Source organism: Stegostoma tigrinum, chromosome 6, assembly GCF_030684315.1.
Source record: "Stegostoma tigrinum isolate sSteTig4 chromosome 6, sSteTig4.hap1, whole genome shotgun sequence".
Lineage (NCBI taxonomy): Eukaryota > Metazoa > Chordata > Chondrichthyes > Orectolobiformes > Stegostomatidae > Stegostoma > Stegostoma tigrinum.
Genome location: NC_081359.1, coordinates 106,817,472 through 106,835,365, shown reverse-complemented (window position 1 = coordinate 106,835,365; position 17,894 = coordinate 106,817,472).

The following is a 17,894-nucleotide window of genomic DNA, read 5'->3' as shown; positions in this document are numbered from 1 at the left end:
TCTGCACATTACAGGAAGCTACAGAAACACAGGTCAGTCGGTGAACTGCAGTCAAGCTGTCTCAAACCAAGTTAAAAGGGAACATTTTGATTGTTTAATTGAAGCCAGATTTATATCCATCTTGTAAGGATAAACAGAAACATACTTCCACAATTCTCTCTTCAATGTCCAGAATTTGAGTATTGCTGAAAAGAGAGATGAAGCTGTGGAAACTTCCATTGGCACCCAACAGGACCAGTGCAAAAATGCCAAATTTCAAATAATTTATACCATGGGAGAAAAACACAGATTGGTTTGCAAGTCAACTCTGAGTTGTTGCCATAGCAAAATTAAAGAGGAACTGTAGACTCTCCAAACACCTGGGCAATTCAAAAAAAAGACCAAGGTGTGAACATATTCCTTTTATTTGCAGGAGAACATGTCTCTGTGTATGTTTCTTCCAGCAAGGGTAAAGAAACCATCTTACAAGATTCAGAGATAGCAGGAGCTGCCGATGCTGAAGAATCTGAGATAACAAGGTGTAGAGCTGGATGAACACAGCAGGCCAAGCAGCATCAGGCTGATGTTTCGGGTCTAGACCCTTCTTCAGAAATGGACTCATTTCTCATCTCACAAGATTGGCTGGTTATCTTAACTTGCCTGTTAGTATACCTATTGATATAGTGAAGAGCTTGGAGAGTCATTTTCCATCTCTCGAATCAGACAGGGAATCTCCATTTACCCTCTCAGGTGGCTGCTAAAGATTCTTTGCTCATAGTTTTGAAGAAAAGTAGAGTTATCCCTGATATTCTGACTAATATTCATCCTCCAACAAATGTTACTAAAACAGATTATCTGGTCGTTATTGCATTGCTATCTAGGGGGTAAGTTGGTCATTGTGTTTCCTACATTGTGACAGTAATAGCACTGCAGAGGACACCTCATTACCTGTGAATTGCTTTGAGATACTGTGAAATCATGATCAATAAATTCACATCCTTTGTCCTGTCAAATGCAGCAGACTGAAGGGGCTCATTGTCTATTGAAAAAAAACTTTACCACTGACCAAGTTGACACACTCAGTGCTTGCTGGAATGTCAATGAGCCTATGTGTTTACATTTGGAGTTGTGCTTAAATTTACAAACGTTTAAAGAATCCCAGCTCTGAAGGAGGGAACTTGTCCCATTGTGTCTACATCAGCTCTGTGCGAGAATAATTCACCGAGTGGCTGGATCATGCAGAATTTGAGTATTGCTGAAAAGCGAGGCTTACATTTTTGATACTTTTCATCTTGCACCTGTCAGGATTGAATGCAAGAATGCCAAATTTCAAACGATTGCAACAATGTGTACGGCATGAAAATGGGTTGCTTTTCAGAATGCTTTTCCAATTAGTTGGCAAGTTGACTTGGTAAGCTGGCGCATTGCCATAGCATAAGCTACAGGAAGTCATAGGCACCTCAAGAAATAAAAAAAATGTGCAAGCACCGTTTACTCCTGCGGTAACAACTGCCAACGTGTTTGAAATTTGGCATTCTTGCATAGGTCCTGATGAGGGCAAGATGAGAAGCTTCAGCAATGTCTCTTTTTTCCCATCAAAATCCACCTAGGCCCATATCCTCACCTTTCCTCCACAAATATCTTCTCTTACGGAATGATCAAATTCCCTTTCAGAAGCTTCAGTTGAACCTGCCTCTCCCACACTCACAGGAAATGCATTCCAGATCCTAACCACTCACTAACCGAAAACAGCTATCGGCGATTACCTCATAAAAGGTGAGAGCATTACCAACTGGATCAAGACACCACAATCAAACCATAATCCAATATATCCTTTGTCTTTATTAGAATGATGCCCTTGTGAAGCACACGTGGTATGCACAGCCCATTCCAAAAGTTGTGTTTGGTGTGGTGCTGTCTGAGTCTAGAATTGGAAACAAAGTAGACTGTGTGGTTGCATTAGACATTTGATCACAGAGGGAGTGTTGGGTGCGGATATGAACGCAAATGATATCGTGGAGACTTCCAGCCTGGGAGAGGTAGTGTGTCTGAAGGAGTGAAATTATCACCAGCAGACACAGTGATTAGTCAAGGTGTAATGAGGAGATGTCTTACTTGCATTCTTCCTCACTCTGTCACCCTGACCGCCTAGTATCTCTATGATCACCTGTCACCATCACCTTGGAAGGGAAATGCATAAAATTGATCGTGGAAATGTCAATTTTTCTGAGGAACACCAGACAGTCAGTGGGAGTGTTCCTTAAAATGATACTATGATGAGTATTCTCTGTTTAAAGTATACTGACTGCAATATGTTCTCTTTAAAAGGTGCAGGATTTGAGCATTCCATTTTGGTTGGCAGCCAGTGATGTTCTTGTGTAAGGTGAAGCTGAGGGTAAGACTTCTCTTTTATGGCAGTGTGATTCCTCTTTGAGGGGAGTAGGGTGAGATTTCATAGAAAACAGTAACAGGAGCAGGCCTTTCAGCCCCTTGAACCTGCTCATTTCAACACCATCATGGTCGATCATCCAACTCAACCGCCTATTCCCACTTTACACCCAACATCCCTTTAGTCCCGAGGGCTATATGCAATTTCTTCGTGGAATCAGAATCCCTGCAGTGTGGAAGCAGGAAGTGTACAATGTTTTGGCCCTACCTGTTCTCAGTGGTGGTGAATTCCACGAGCTCACTATTCTCTGACTGTAAAAAAATCTCCTCATCTCAGACCTAAATGTTTTACCATGTATCCTCAGACTGTGGGCCCTGCTTTTATCATTGGAAATCTTATTCCTGCATCTACCCTGTCTAGGTGTGTTAAAATTTTATAGAGATCCCCAACTTCATTCTTCTGAAGTCAAAACAGATGGTTGTCCAAGATGGCGATGGAGCTGCAGAGCTGAGACCGGGGTTTTCCCACTCCTATCTGTTCCCTTTCTTTTTTTCTCTTTCTGTCTCTCTTTTCTGCTTTTCACTTTTGATGTTTTCCTTCTGTTATCTTCTTTCTTTTCTTTAAATCCTCGGGAGCGGTGGCCAAGACCTAGTGAAGTAGGAGGTCTCTGGCAGCAGCGACAACCCCAGGTGTCACGGCCCTGCCCCAGCCTGGGGTCTCCCGGTGAGGGAAGCGCAGGTCCCCGGGTCTGATCACCCCTCTCCCCGGACCTGCGGGCTGAGCCGAGGCTCCAGATCCACAGCTAGGCCTGGGCGCCTGAAGGAGCGGAAACCCCAGCCAACGTGATGGAGGAGGACCATGACGCCTCATAGCCGGTAGCAATGCCCGGAGGGAGTGCCAGATGCTGACTGGGAGGGCCGGAGCCCACGCATTTCTCGGGCACCAGCTGGGATTTGGCGGTTACAGGAGTGACAGCGGAGAGACCGCTCTCTGCAGTTTGTCACCTGGGGCCTGTATGGAAGCAAGTAGTGCCTTTTGGGATGTTTCTGCAGTTATAACCTTCTCCATGCTGAAGCGTAATGTTGTCAAATGGCAGGTGCCCATTACAGAGACCCCAGCCAATGTCGCTTAGCAACTGGAGGAGCAGTGTGGGGCCAGGAAGAAGACAGAAAGATGAACCCTATTGCCATAAAACCTTGCAGCATATTCAGCGTTTTAAGATGGCGCTGGAGTTTGGCAACACTCTTGTGGAAAAAACCTTTCACTGTATTTTTATTTATATATGTGACAATAAGTCTACGTCTAATCCAGTCTAATCCTCACTGACTCAATTTTTCCTCATATGTCAGTGCTGCTACTTCAGGAATCAGCCTGGGAAACCCTCACTGCACTCCCTCTGTAACGAGAGCATCCTTCCTCTGAAAAGGAGCCCAAAGCTGCACACACCATTTCAGGTGTGGTCTCACCATGGCCATGTATAATTGCAGCAAGACATCGCTGCTCCTGTACTCAAATCCTCTTGTAATGTTTTATTATGGGGAGCTGGGGGTACAGTTGTTCCTTTAAAGAGAGCTGGTAGACATTCCTCTGTAAGGAGAGCTGGATGAGATTCGTCTTTAAGAGGCAGTGAGATTCCTTATTAAGGGAAGCTCAATTTCTCCATCTCTCCCAAATGTCCTGACATACTGGGGGTGGGAAACAGTTCCACTGTGTAACTCTGAGCTTCACAAGATGAACCATCAGATGTAAGTCGAGGCAGAGATTATTGATGGATTGTTTGACCGTATGTCCCACATATTCCAGCAGGAGGCAATGTTTCACTGGTTAATGATGGGAACAATGGCTGATTGGTATGCCTTCACTGAGGGCTCTGAGATCAAACTAAATGCCCTAGTTCCACAGGAACAATGTTTCATTCACTTCCCTCACCCAGCCCCATGTACTCGTAGCTGTCAGAATAATATACAGAGTACATCACTGATGCCCATCAAAGTGCCCCACCTGCCAGTTCCTGTGGCTGTCTTAGATCTCAAGGGAGAAGTTATGGACATTGGAGAAATTGTGAGTTTTCCTTGTGGTATGGGCAACACTCCTCCTTGTACTAACTTAAAATCAAAAAAAAAATCGACCGTTGAGCTTTGTGGGGTCTTGCTATGCTCAAAACACGTTTTATATTCATTTGCGGGATGTGGGCATCGCTGGCTGCCCATCCCTAGTTGCCACTTGAGAAGGTGGGGATGAGCTGCCTTCTTGAACCACTGTAGCTCTCTTGCTGTGGGTTGACCCACAATGCTGTTAGGGAGGGAATTCCCGGATTTTGACCCAGCGATGGTGAGGGAACGGCAATATATTTCCAAGTCAGGATGGTGGGTGACTTGGAGGGGAACTTGGAAGTGATGGTGTTCCCATGTATCTGCTGCCCTTGTCCTTCTAAATGAAGTGGTCGTGGGTTTGGAAGGTGCTGTCTGAGGATCTTTGGTGAATTTCTGCAGTGCATCTTGTAGATAGTACACACTGCTGCTACTGAGTGCTGGTGGTGGAGGGAGTGAATGTTTGTGGATTTAGTGCCAATCAAGCGGCTGCTTTGCCCTGGATGGTGTCAAACTTCCTGAGTGTTGTTGGAGCTGCACTCATCCAGGCAAATGGGGAGTCTTCCATCACACTCCCAACTTGTGCCTTGTAGATGGTGGGACAGGCGGGAGTCAGGAGGTGAGTTACTCGCTGCAGTATTCCCAGCTTCAGGCCTACTCGTGTAGCCACTGTGTTTGTGTCGTGAGTCCAGTTGAGTTTCTGGTCAGTGGTAACCCCCAGGATGTTGATAGTGGGGGATTCAGTGATGGTAACACCATTGAATGTCAAGGGATGGTGGTTAGATTGTCTCTTATAGGTGATGGTCATAGCCTGGCATTTGTGTGGTGCGAATGTTACTTGCCATTTGTCAGCCCAGTTTGCTGCAGTTGCCTTTGTAGTGACATTACTGAACACTCAGCTGGCTGTCGGCTGGTGTTTAAGATGCTGTTGATGGAGCTGCAGTGTGAGTACATTCAAAAGATAACTCTAAGTGTGCGTTGGATGTATCATTGAGAAGAATACATATACAGCACTAATGAGGGAGAGAAGAGGGAGGATGGGATCTGAAAGGGAGTACTCTGAAAAGACATGACGCTGCTTCTAAATGCAAGACTTTGCCAACTTTAGGTACATTTAAGTTGTCATTGGATAAGCATATGGACGTACTTTCATCCTCGCCAAAGCCTGTCCACCATCTACAAGGCACAAGTGAGGAGTGTGATGGAATACTCCCCACTTGCCTGGATGGGTGCAGCCCCAACAACACTCAAGAAGCCCGACACACTCCAGGACAAAGCTGCCCACTTGATTGGCACCACACCCGCCCACCCAATCCACCACTTGCGTTCGGGAGCAGCAGTTGTGTACTATCTATAAGATGCTGTAACTCACCAAGGCTCCTGAAGAGCACCTTTGAAACTTGTAATATCCACCGTCTAGAAGGATAAGGGCAGCAGATACATGGGAACACCACACCCTGCAAGTTCCCCTCCAAGCCACTCACTGTCCTGACTTGGAAATAAATCACTGTTCCTTCGGCGTCGCTGGGTCAAAATTCTGGAATTCCCTCTCTAAGGGCATAGTGGGTCTACCTACAGCACATGGACTGTAGCCTTCTCCAGGGACAACTTGGGATGGGCAATAAATGCTGGCGCAATCGGTGAGGTCCATGTTCTTGAACAGTAAAACACTTACAGGAACGCTTACAGAAGGCATGATTTGACACAGACACCCAGACAGCTGCTTGGCTAATCTTCATCCAGTGTATTGTTTATAGATCAGCTTCTATTTAAAGTCTGAATGCATTACCGGTCCAGGTCAGAGTCGACTGAGTTATTTAAAAAAACTTCTGCCTGTGTTTATATTGGGTTTATACAGCAGTCGTGCAGATCTTCAAGATGCATTTGGGCTGCCATCTAGTGGAGGGACAAATACCTGCAGGAGATGAAAAAAAATCCTCATTCAAAACCCGCAGACAAGGGGGGGGCGCAGTGGTAGTATGGCGCACTGACCTCTACATCGCCGAGGCCAGACGCCAACTCTCCGACACCACCTCCTACCGCCCCCTTGATCATGACCCCACCCCCGAGCACCAAACCATCATCTCCAACACCATTCATGACCTCATCACCTCAGGGGACCTCCCACCCACAGCCTCCAACCTCATTATTCCCCAACCCCGCACGGCCCGTTTCTATCTCCTCCCCAAAATCCACAAACCTGCCTACCCTGGTCGACCCATTGTCTCAGCCTGTTCCTGCCCCACCAAACTCATCTCCACCTATCTGGACTCCATCTTCTCCGCTTTGGTCCAGGAACTTCCTACCTACGTCTGTGACACCACCCACGCCCCCCACCTCCTCCAGAACTTCCAATTCCCTGGCCCCCAACACCTCATTTTCACCATGGACGTCCAGTCCTTATACACCTGTATTCCGCATGCAGATGGCCTCAAGGCCCTCTGCTTCTTCCTGTCCCGCAGACGCGACCAGTCCCCCTCCATCGACACCCTCATCCACCTAGCCGAACTCGTCCTCACCCTCAACAACTTCTCTTTCGATTTCTCCCACTTCCTACATACAAAGGGGGTGGCCATGGGCACCCGCACGGGCCCCAGCTATGCCTGCCTCTTTGTAGGTTACGTGGAACAGTCCCTCTTCCACACCTACACAGGCCCCAAACCCCACCTCTTCTTCCGGTACATTGATGACTGTATCAGCACCGCCTCTTGCTCCCCAGAGGAGATCGAACAGTTTATCCACTTCACCAACACCTTCCACCCCAACCTTCAGTTCACCTGGGCCATCTCCAGTACATCCCTCACCTTCCTGGACCTCTCAGTCTCCATCTCAGGCAACCAGCTTGTAACTGATGTCCATTTCAAGCCCACTGACTCCCACAGCTACCTAGAATACACCTCCTCCCACCCACCCTCCTGCAAAAATTCCATCCCCTATTCCCAATTCCTATGCCTCCACCGCATCTGCTCCCAGGATGAGGCATTCCACTCCCGCACATCCCAGATGCCCAAGTTCTTCAGGGACCGCAACATTCCCCCCACAGTGATCGAGAATGCCCTTGACCGCGTCTCCCGCATTTCCCGCAACACATCCCTCACACCCCGCCCCCGCCACAACCGCCCTAAGAGGATCCCCCTCATTCTCACATAGCACCCCACCAACCTCCGGATACAACGCATCATCCTCCGACACTTCCGCCATCTATAATCCGACCCCACCACCCAAGACATTTTTCCATCCCCACCCTTGTCTGCTTTCTGGAGAGACCACTCTCTCCGTGACTCCCTTGTTCGCTCCACACTGCCCTCCAACCCCACCACACCCGGCACCTACCCCTGCAACCGCAGGAAATGCTACACTTGCCCCCACACCTCCTCTCTCACCCCCATCCCAGGCCCCAAGATGACATTCCACATTGAGCAGAGGTTCACCTGCACATCTGCCAATGTGGTATACTGTATCCATTGTACCCGGTGTGGCTCTCTCTACATTGGAGAAACCAAGCAGAGGCTTGGGGACCGCTTTGCAGAACACCTCCGCTCGGTTTGCAATAAACAACTGCACCTCCCAGTCGCGAACCATTTCCACTCCCCCTCCCATTCTCTAGATGACATGTCCATCATGGGCCTCCTGCAGTGCCACAATGATGCCACCCGAAGGTTGCAGGAACAGCAGCTCATATTCCGCCTGGGAACCCTGCAGCCCAATGGAATCAATGTGGACTTCACCAGTTTCAAAATCTCCCCTTCCCCCACCACACCCCAAAACCAGCCCAGTTCGTCCCCTCCCCCCACTGCATCCCAAAACCAGCCCAGCTCTTCCCCTCCACCCACTGCATCCCAAAGCCAGTCCAACCTGTCTCTGCCTCCCTAACCTGTTCTTCCTCTCACCCATCCCTTCCTCCTACCCCAAGCCGCACCTCCATTTCCTACCTACTAACCTCATCCCACCTCCCTGACCTGTCCGTCTTCCCTGGACTGACCTATCCCCTCCCTACCTCCCCACCTATACTCTCCTCTCCACCTAACTTCTTTTCTCTTCATCTTCGGTCCGCCTCCCCCTCTCTCCCTATTTATTCCAGAACCGTCACCCCATCCCCCTCTCTGATGAAGGGTCTAGGCCCGAAATGTCAGCTTTTGTGCTCCCGAGATGCTGCTGGGCCTGCTGTGTTCATCCAGCTTCACACTTTATTATCTTGGATTCTCCAGCATCTGCAGTTCCCATTATCACTCAGTCAAAATTCTTCATAATTGATAAAAGGAGTTTTTTTTACATAATGCCTTTCACAGCATCAGAGCAACTCATTGTGCGCCACAGCTTGAAGTGAAGCTTCTCTTATAAATGTAGGAAACATGGCAATCAATTGTGCAAAGGCAATGGGAACTGCAGATGCTGGAGAATCCAAGATAACAAAGTGTGGGGCTGGACGAGCACAGCTGGCCCAGCAGCATCTCAGGAGCACAAAAGCTGATATTTCAGGTTTAGACCCTTTTCTGATGATGGGTCCAGGCCCGAAACGTCAGTTTTTGTGCTCCTAAGATGCTGCTTGTCCTGCTGTGTTCGTCCAGCTCCACACTTAGTCAATTGTGCAGAGCAAGTGCAGCAATGAGTCAATGAGCAGATGATCTGAATATTTTTGAGATGCTGGTTGTGGATGATCATTAATCGACACCGGGAGACCTTTTCCCTTTAACTTTCCAATCAACGCACCTTGTGAGCCTAAATAGCTGCATCTCTGACTGTGCAGTGGTCCCTTACTACTGCCCTGGTAGCATCGACCTGAATTATGCGTCAACACTCAACCTCAGTACAGTGGAATGGTGACAGTGCAGAAGGAGGTCATTGTGTCCATGCTGGCTCTCTGCAAGAGCATCTCAACCAGCGCCACTCCTCAACACTTTCCCCGGCACGCTGCACATATATTTGCAGAAATGTTAATGACTTGGAGAAATGAATCAAATGTACTGAAGCCAAATTTGCAGATGACACAAAAACTGGTGGAAAGGCAAGATGTGAGAGGAATGCAAACAGTTTATACAGAGATTTTGACAGGTTAAGTAAGCAAGCAAAAAGTTAGCAATTAGGGTATGATGCAGGAAAATGTGAAGTTGTTCATTTTGGAAGGGAGAACAAAAAAAAGAGTATTACTTGAATGCCGAAAAATTGCAGAAAGCTGCAGCAGAAAGGGGCTTGTGCACAAAACACAGAAAGCTAGCACACAGGGGCAGCAGGTAATCAGGAACGGTAATGTAATGTTAGCCCTTATTTCAAGAAGGTTCAAGTATAAGAGTAGGGAACTGTAACTGTACAACGTTCTGGTGAGAGCACAGTGAACAGTTTTGGTCCCCTTATCGAAGGAAAATTTCACTTCACAGGAGGCAATTCAGAGAAAGTTCACTGGGATGATCCCCGGTACAAAGGGACTGTCTTATGAGCAGAGATAAAACAGGTTGGGACTCTACTCACTTAGAGATAGTAAGAACTGCAGATGCTGGAGTCAGAGATAACACAGCATGGAGCTGGAGGAACACAGCAGGCCAGGCAGCATCAGAGGAGCAGGAAGACTGATGTTTAGGGTTTGGACCCTTCTTCAGAAATGAAGAGGGGAAGGGGTCTCTGAAATAAATAGAGAGGCAGTGGCAGCGATAGAAGGTGGATAAAGGAGCGGATAGGTGGGAGAGAAGACAGACAGGTCCAGGAGGCGGAATGAAGCCAGAAAAGGTGAGTGCAGGTAGGAAGTAGTGGGTATTGGTCAGTGAGGAGGGAGAGGCGGATAGGTAGGAGAGAAAATGAACAAGTTAATGAGGCACGGATGAGGGGGTTGCTCGTCTTGGGATGAGGCTGGGGGGTGAGGAGATTTTGAAACTAGTAAAGTTCACATTGAGATCTTTGGATTGTAGGGTTCCCGGGCGGAATATGAGGGGCTGTTCCTTCAGTTTCTGGGTGGTGCTGTTGCGACACTGGAGGAGGCCCGGGATGGACTTGTCACCCAGGGAGTGGGAGGGGGAGTTGAAGTGGTTTGTGACTGGAATATGTTGTTGTTGGTCGTGAACCAAGCAGCAGTGTTCGACAAACCGGCCTCCGAGCCTCTGCTTGGTCTCTTCGATGTAGAGGAAGCCACATCGGGAACAGCAGGTACAATAGACCACATTAGTGGATGTGCAGGTGAACATCTGTTTAATGCGGAAGGTTTTTTTGGGGCCTGGGATGGAGGGTAAGGGGAGGAGGTGTAGGGGCAGGTGTAGCAGTTCCTGTGGTGGCAGGGATAAGGGCTAGGGGTGGTGGGGCTGGAGGGGAGTGTGGAGCAAACAAGGGAGTCGCAGAGAGAGCGGTCCCTCCAGAAAGCGGGTAATGGTGGGGAGGGAAATATATCTTTGGTAGTGGGGTCAGATTGCAGATGGCGGATGTGGTGGAGAATGATGCGTTGAATCTGGAGGCTAATGCGGTGATACACGAGGACAAGGGGAATTCTGTCTTTGTCTTTATTGCAGGGAGGGGGTGTGAGGGCTGAGGCGTGGGAAATGCAAGAGATGTGGCCGAGGGCATCTTCGACCACTGATGGGGGAGATGTTGCTGTCCTTGTAAACCAAGGACATCTGGGATGTTCGGGAGTGGAACATCCCACATTGGGAGCAGATGCGATAGAGGCAGAGGAATTGGGAGTGGGGGACCACTTTCTTGCAGGAAGGCGGGTGGGAGGCAGGAATGAAGCTAGTAAACCAAAACAAAGTCGCTGGAGAAGCTCAGCTTGTCTGGCAGCATCTGTGAAGGAAAAATCAGAGTTAATGCTTCAGCTCCGGTGACCCTTCATCAGAGGGTCAGTGTTCTAAGGAAGGGTCACCAGATCTGAAAAGTTAACTCTGATTTTTCCTTCACAGGTGCTGCCAGACCTGCTGAGCTTCTCCAGCAACTTTGTTTTTGTTCCTGATTTACAGAATCCGCAGTTCTTTCAGTTTTTATGAAGCTAGTAAAAGTGAGTGTTTGTATGTAGTCGTGGGGATTGGTCAATGATGGCAGGGTTGAAGCTAGTAAAGGTTGACCTGCCTGTCTTCTCTCCCACCATCCTCTGTCTACCTGCTATCATCGTGCCCCCCACCCCTCTATTTATTTGAGCCCCCTTCCCCTCCCCATTTCTGAAGAAAGGTCCCGACACGAAACGTCAAGCTTTTCTGCTCCTCTGATGCTGCCTGGCCTGCTGTGTTCCTGCAGCTCCACACTGTTTTATACAGTTTACATTCTTTCCTGCCTGCTGCACCCACTTGCTCACTTTCAGCGAGTGGTGTATGAGGACACATAGGTCTCATTGAACATTCTCACTCTCTCAATTTACAGCATTCAAATAGCAACCTGCATTCCTATTTAAGCGACCAAAGTAGATAAACTTACATTTATCCACATTATACTGCATCTGCGATACATTTTCCCATTCACTCAGCCTGTCCAAATCACTTTGTCGCATCTCTGCATTCTCCTCACGGCTCACCCTCCCATCCAGCTTTGTGCGATCTGCAAATTTTGAGATATTACATTTAATTTCCTTACCTAAATCATGATCAGATATTGTGCATGTCCTGGGCGCTGGTACCGGTTCCTGCATTACCCCATTAGTCACAGCCTTCCATTCAGGAAAAGTTCCAGGATCATGACCCAGTGGCAGCGAAGGAACAAGTGTTTCAAGGGTGAGAAATTCATAAATATGTATGGGCTGCGAAAAGCTGGAATATGGAACTTTTCAAACATTTTTTGGCTGAAATTATTTTGTCGGTGATTTCTTAGGAATGAAATGTTTAAGGGACTAAACAAAAAAAGTAGGTTGAAAACCTGATGAAGTTTCAAATATCAGGACTCCTAACTATTTTCCATCTGAATTTGAAACTGATCTGAAGATCTTTCGCAATTCTGTGACTATCATAAACCTAACCTTCTCAACAGGGACTTGCGTGGTTTGTGAGAAGTCAACATATTTCGTTTTCAGAAACTGTGACCTTTATGTATGGTGGTGTTGTTTCTTTAGCTATTTTGTTCCAATGTCACAACTACTCTGCAGAGCAATGTTGTCCTGTCCTATCAGTCTATGGATATGTGTATTTGGGATTAAGAGAGATATAGCTCAATTCACGATAACAGCATAGTTGATAACCGGCTTTTCTTGTTTAAAAGCATAAGTTTGTTTATAATAAAGGCATTATTTTTAGGGTTATTGCAGAATTTGGATGAAAGTCTTTTTTGTTACAGTTAATAGTAATAATGAAAAAGAAATTTGATCATTTTTGGTAAGGCTTGTGGAGCTTGATTACCAGTGAATCCTGTTGTTGATGCTGATGCTGAGTGGCTTGGAGAGGAGTTTGTAGACGGTGATGGTTGCTGTATGTGTGGACATTCTCCTTTAGATGGTAGAGGTCACAGGCTTGATGGGTGCCATCAACATAATGCTGAATGGCCAGGCCACCAGGGATATAGAGACAGGAAGGACTGCAGGTGCTGGAAGCTAGAGTCAATAAATGTGGAGCTAGAAAATCACAGCTGGTCAGACAGCATCTGAGGAGCAGGAAAGTCAATGTTTTGGACCGAAACCCTTCCATAACACTGGGGCAGGGAGAGGGGAGCCCAGAAATAAATAGAGTGAGGGTTGTGGGGCTGGGGGAGGGTAGGTAAGATGGAGATAGATGGATGCAGATGGAGGTTATTGTGTTTGGTCAGTGGGAGGGGTGGAATGGATAAGTGAGTAGGAGGATAGACAATTTGAGGTAGGAGACATTTTGAAGCTGGTGAAGTTAATATTCAGGCCATTGGGCTGAAGGTTCCCAAGGCAAAATATGAGGTGTTATTCCTCCAGTTTACATCTGGCCTCACTCTGACAGTGGAGGAGGCCAAGGATGGACAGATCACCAGGAGAGTGAGAGAGGTAATTAAAGTGTATGTCAAAGATATCTTTGTTGCTCTTCTTCAAAATAGTGACCTGTGACCTCTTCCATTGACTAAAGCAGGAAAATTGGGCTTCCGACAATCACACAATGCTTCTGGTTGCCTTAACAACTTCCATCCTGAGGTGAAAGAAAAGATGGAGAAACTTTGCAGGTTTGGCAGCACTTGTAGACAGAGAAAAACAGAGTTAATATTTCAAGTTTCACGACTCTTCATTGAAACAAATGCGTTCTGATAAAGACCCATATCAGACTGAAAGCAATTACTGTTTCTCTTTCCACAATCCTGCCAGACCTACCATGCTCCTCCAGCACTTTCTGTTTTTATTTCAGATCTCCAGCATCTGCAAATTTTTGTTTTTAGCCTATTCTGAGTTGCATGGCTTTTGAAACTCAGCCAAGCATGCATAATGAACATAGCTACCAAACCAAACAAAGGAGTATATTTAAACTGGAAAACCAGATAGTTTTTGTTCCATTTCAAAGTAGATGTCCTATCCATCAGAAGAGAGACAGGATGGCTGAAAAAATAAGATGTCCACAACCTCCCTAGAGGCTAATGCTTGTTAGCAACATAAACATTTCTTGTTCGCAATACCTGAAGCATTTGCTATAGCTAATATCTGTGAGCATTTAAAAATTCAGAATGATTGCACTCTGACATGTAATGGCTGAGAAAATTATTCATCTGGAAAGTGTTCGAATTTGGAGCTTGATACCACAAGATTCAAATCCTACCATGCTGACTGATGGAATTAGAAATTTAATTAATAAAAATAAAAATCAAACTGGAATGTAAAGCTAACTTCAGAAATGGTGCCCATCAAATTGTTGCTAATTGTCGTAAAAAATCGCTTTGTTTCCCAAATGTCCTTCAGTGAAGGAATTCTGCCTCCTTCCTAGTCAGGCCTTCATGTGACTTCAGACCCTCAGCGAAGTAGTTCACTGTTGACTAGCCTTTGAAATATCTAAGCAAGACACTCACTTCTGAGACAATTAGATAGAAAGCAAATGCCAATATTTCACTAATGGCTACATCGCGAGAAAGAGTGTTTTTTAAAAGAACATCTCATCCCCTGATAGTGTTCCAATTTGTCGCTGAGTCATGGTTACTACTATACTTTTACTATTAGGGAGGAGAGATTGTGGACCCTGTGTTTGCTTTGCCAAAGTAGGGATCTCACTGGCACCATCGATGTTAATCTGAACCATGGCTTAACAGTTTAGCCAACTGGGGTGGCACTTTGGCCCAGAGGCTAGCACTACTGCCTCATAGCAACTGTCTGTGAGGAGTTTGCACATTCTCCCCATGTCTGCGTGAGTTTCCAACAGTTGCTCCGGTTTCCTCACACAGTCCAAAGATGTGTAGGTTAGGGTGGGTTGACCATGCTAAATTGCCCATTGTGTCCAGGAATGTGTAGGCTAGGTAGAGTAGACATGGAAAATGCAGGGGTATGGGGGTGGATCTCGATGGGATGCTCTTTAGAGATTGGTATGAACCAAATGGCCTGCTTCTAAGTAAACTAACATCTTTTCAGATTTAAAACCTGAGCACCTTCTTCTATGCTAAGATAACAAAGTGTGAGGCTGGATGAACACAGCAGGCCAAGCAGCATCTCAGGAGCACAAAAGCCAACATTTCGGGCCTAGGCCCTTCATCAGAAAAGGGGGATGGGGAGAGGGTTCTGAAATAAATAGGGAGAGGGGGGACTGAAGATGGATAGTGGAGAGGATAAGTGGAGAGGACAGTGTGGGTGGGGAGGTAAGGAGGAGATAGGCCAGTCCAGGGAGGACGGACAGGTCAAGGGGGTGGGATGAGGTTAGTAGGGAGGAAATGGAGGTGCGGCTTGAGGTGGGAGGAGAGGATAGGTGAGAGAAAGAACAGGCAAGGCAGGCAGGGACGAGCTGGGCTGGTTTTGGGATGCAGTGGGGGGAGGGAGATTTTCAAGCTGATGAAATCCACATTAATACCATTGGGCTGCAGGGTTCCCAAGCGGAATATGAGTTGCTGTTCCTGCAACCTACGGGTGGCATCATTATGGCACTGCAGGAAGCCCAGGATGGGCATCATTATGGCACTGCAGGAGGCCCAGGATGGGCATCATTACGGCACTGCAGGAGGCCCAGGATGGGCATCATTATGGCACTGCAGGAGGCCCAGCATCTGCAGTTCGCATTATCTCTGATCACCTTCTTCTATGCATTCCTCCACTCCCCACACTCTATTTCCTTTCATGGCATGGGTTGCTTTCAGCACAGCCCCTACTTATGGTCCCAATTATTAGCTTTACTTTCTCCCCAGCTTTCTGTCTATTATTTACTGTCTGTGTGGCCCATCTCGCTCTTGCCCACCCCCACCTCATCCACACCCTGCCTTCAGGATATAGACCACCTTCTTCTAGTTACAATCATTTCTGTAGAGGGCTCACTGGACTCAAAACATTGACTCTGCTTTCTCTCCACAGATGCTGCCAGAGCTGCTGAGATTTCCCAGTGACTTCTGATTTTGTTTCAGATTTCCAGCCTCTTCAGGTATTTGTTTTACAGCAGTGAACTAACATCATTACCTTCCTCACCTCACCATGAGGAACAATTAAGATCAATAGCACAGATGCATAAAAGAGGCAGAAATATGGACGAATACATGAAGGAAAAAGGAATGATATGCTTATAGGTTCAATTGGAAAGGGATATTGGGCATGAATATTAGCACAGGCCACTTCTACTGAAGGTTGTGTGTTGCAGGTTCAATGGAATTCTATTCAAATCATTTTGCCAATTGAGAGAAAGATTTGCATTTCTAGACCAGTCTGCATGTCAACGAGACATTTAACAGCTGGTTAAGCACTTTGAAGTGGAGTCACTGTTGTAATCGAAGTAAACACAGAAGCCAAGTTGCACACAGTGAGCTCCCAAGACCAGGAGGGTGGCAATAATTAATTTCTGTGATTTAATTACGGGATAAATATTGACCAGGACGTGAAGGGTACCTCCAAAATATTGGCCTGTGGTCTCTTTCATCCACTAGATCAGGAAAATACGTGCTCTGTTAATCAAACAATGCTCTCAACCCCCTGAACAACTGTGTTAAAGGAAAGAAAAATATTGCTGAAGGAGATTTTTAACAAGTTTTGAAACTCAACCTAACATTCATCACAGATTTAGACATAACAAAGTGTGGAGCTGGATGAACACAGCAGGCCAAGCAGCATCTCAGGAGCACAAAAGCTGACGTTTCGGGCCTAGACCCTTCATGCCTCTCTGATGAAGGGTCTAGGCCCGAAACGTCAGCTTTTGTGCCTCTCTGATGAAGGGTCTATGCCCGAAATGTCAGCTTTTGTGCTCCTGAGATGCTGCTTGGCCTGCTGTGTTCATCCAGCCTCACACTTTGATATCTCGGATTCTCTAGCATCTGCAGTTCCCATTATCTCCATTCATCACAGGCTTGACTAACAAGATAAACCATTAAAACTCCATGCAATGGACCACCTAGAAACTGAAAGACTATAAAGGAGTTGTTATAATTTTAAACCTCTGGCCTGTCAATGAAAGGAGTGGTTGTTTTCATTTTCTAACTTTCAGCAACAGGTCAATGATTTTGAAATTTAACATTTCTGAAATTTAGATCATTTAACCACTTAAATAATTTTTCATTCTTCAGGAGAGCTATGCATCATGATATTTTTCTAATGGAAAATATACTCTAATGCATCTCAATGCTTACATTTTGCCCACCAACACAGTAATAAGGTAATCTTTGCAGGATAGAGGTCAATGATAAATCACTTCAGTGAAAGTACATCTAACTTATAAGACAGCATCTAATAAAGGCATTTGAAGTTGTCAAAATATTTAACACATACCTTTCAGGATTTTTCAAACATTTCAGCAGACATCCCTTAGGATTCCTGAACTCTCTGACTAGACAGTTTTTCCAAAGGATTCCATAGTTCAGGCAACGCAAATAAAATACCATGTGGCATGAAATACAAACTTTCAATCCTAGACCTGCAACAAGCTCTGAGCGCAGGGTCACAAACTAAACTTCAGCCATCTCTGGGAGGTTTCTGTACAGCTCCATCTGAGGGAGAGATACAAATTTCTAATCTTGCCATGTTCATTTTGTATAGTCCTGCACGGTTTCTGACGTGGACATCTGTGCTTTTGATTTTAAGTTCCTGGAGTGCAACTTGAACCCACATCCCGCTGACTCTTGCCTTCATTGCCCAGAATTTTAAGTATAGGAGTTGGGATGTCATACTGAGGTTGTACAGGGCTTTGGTGAGGCCTCCTCCTGGAGTACTTTTTTAAGATTTAGCCATGGGAGGAGAGCTTTACTGGCCAGGCAGCATTTATTGCCCATCCCTAATTGCTCAAAGGCCAGTTCAGAGTCAACTGCATTGCTGTGGGCCCGGAGTCACATGGAGGCCAAACCAGGTAAGGATGGCAGTTTCCTTCCCTAAAGGGCATTAGTGAAACAAATGGGTTTTTCCAACAATCAACAATAGGTTC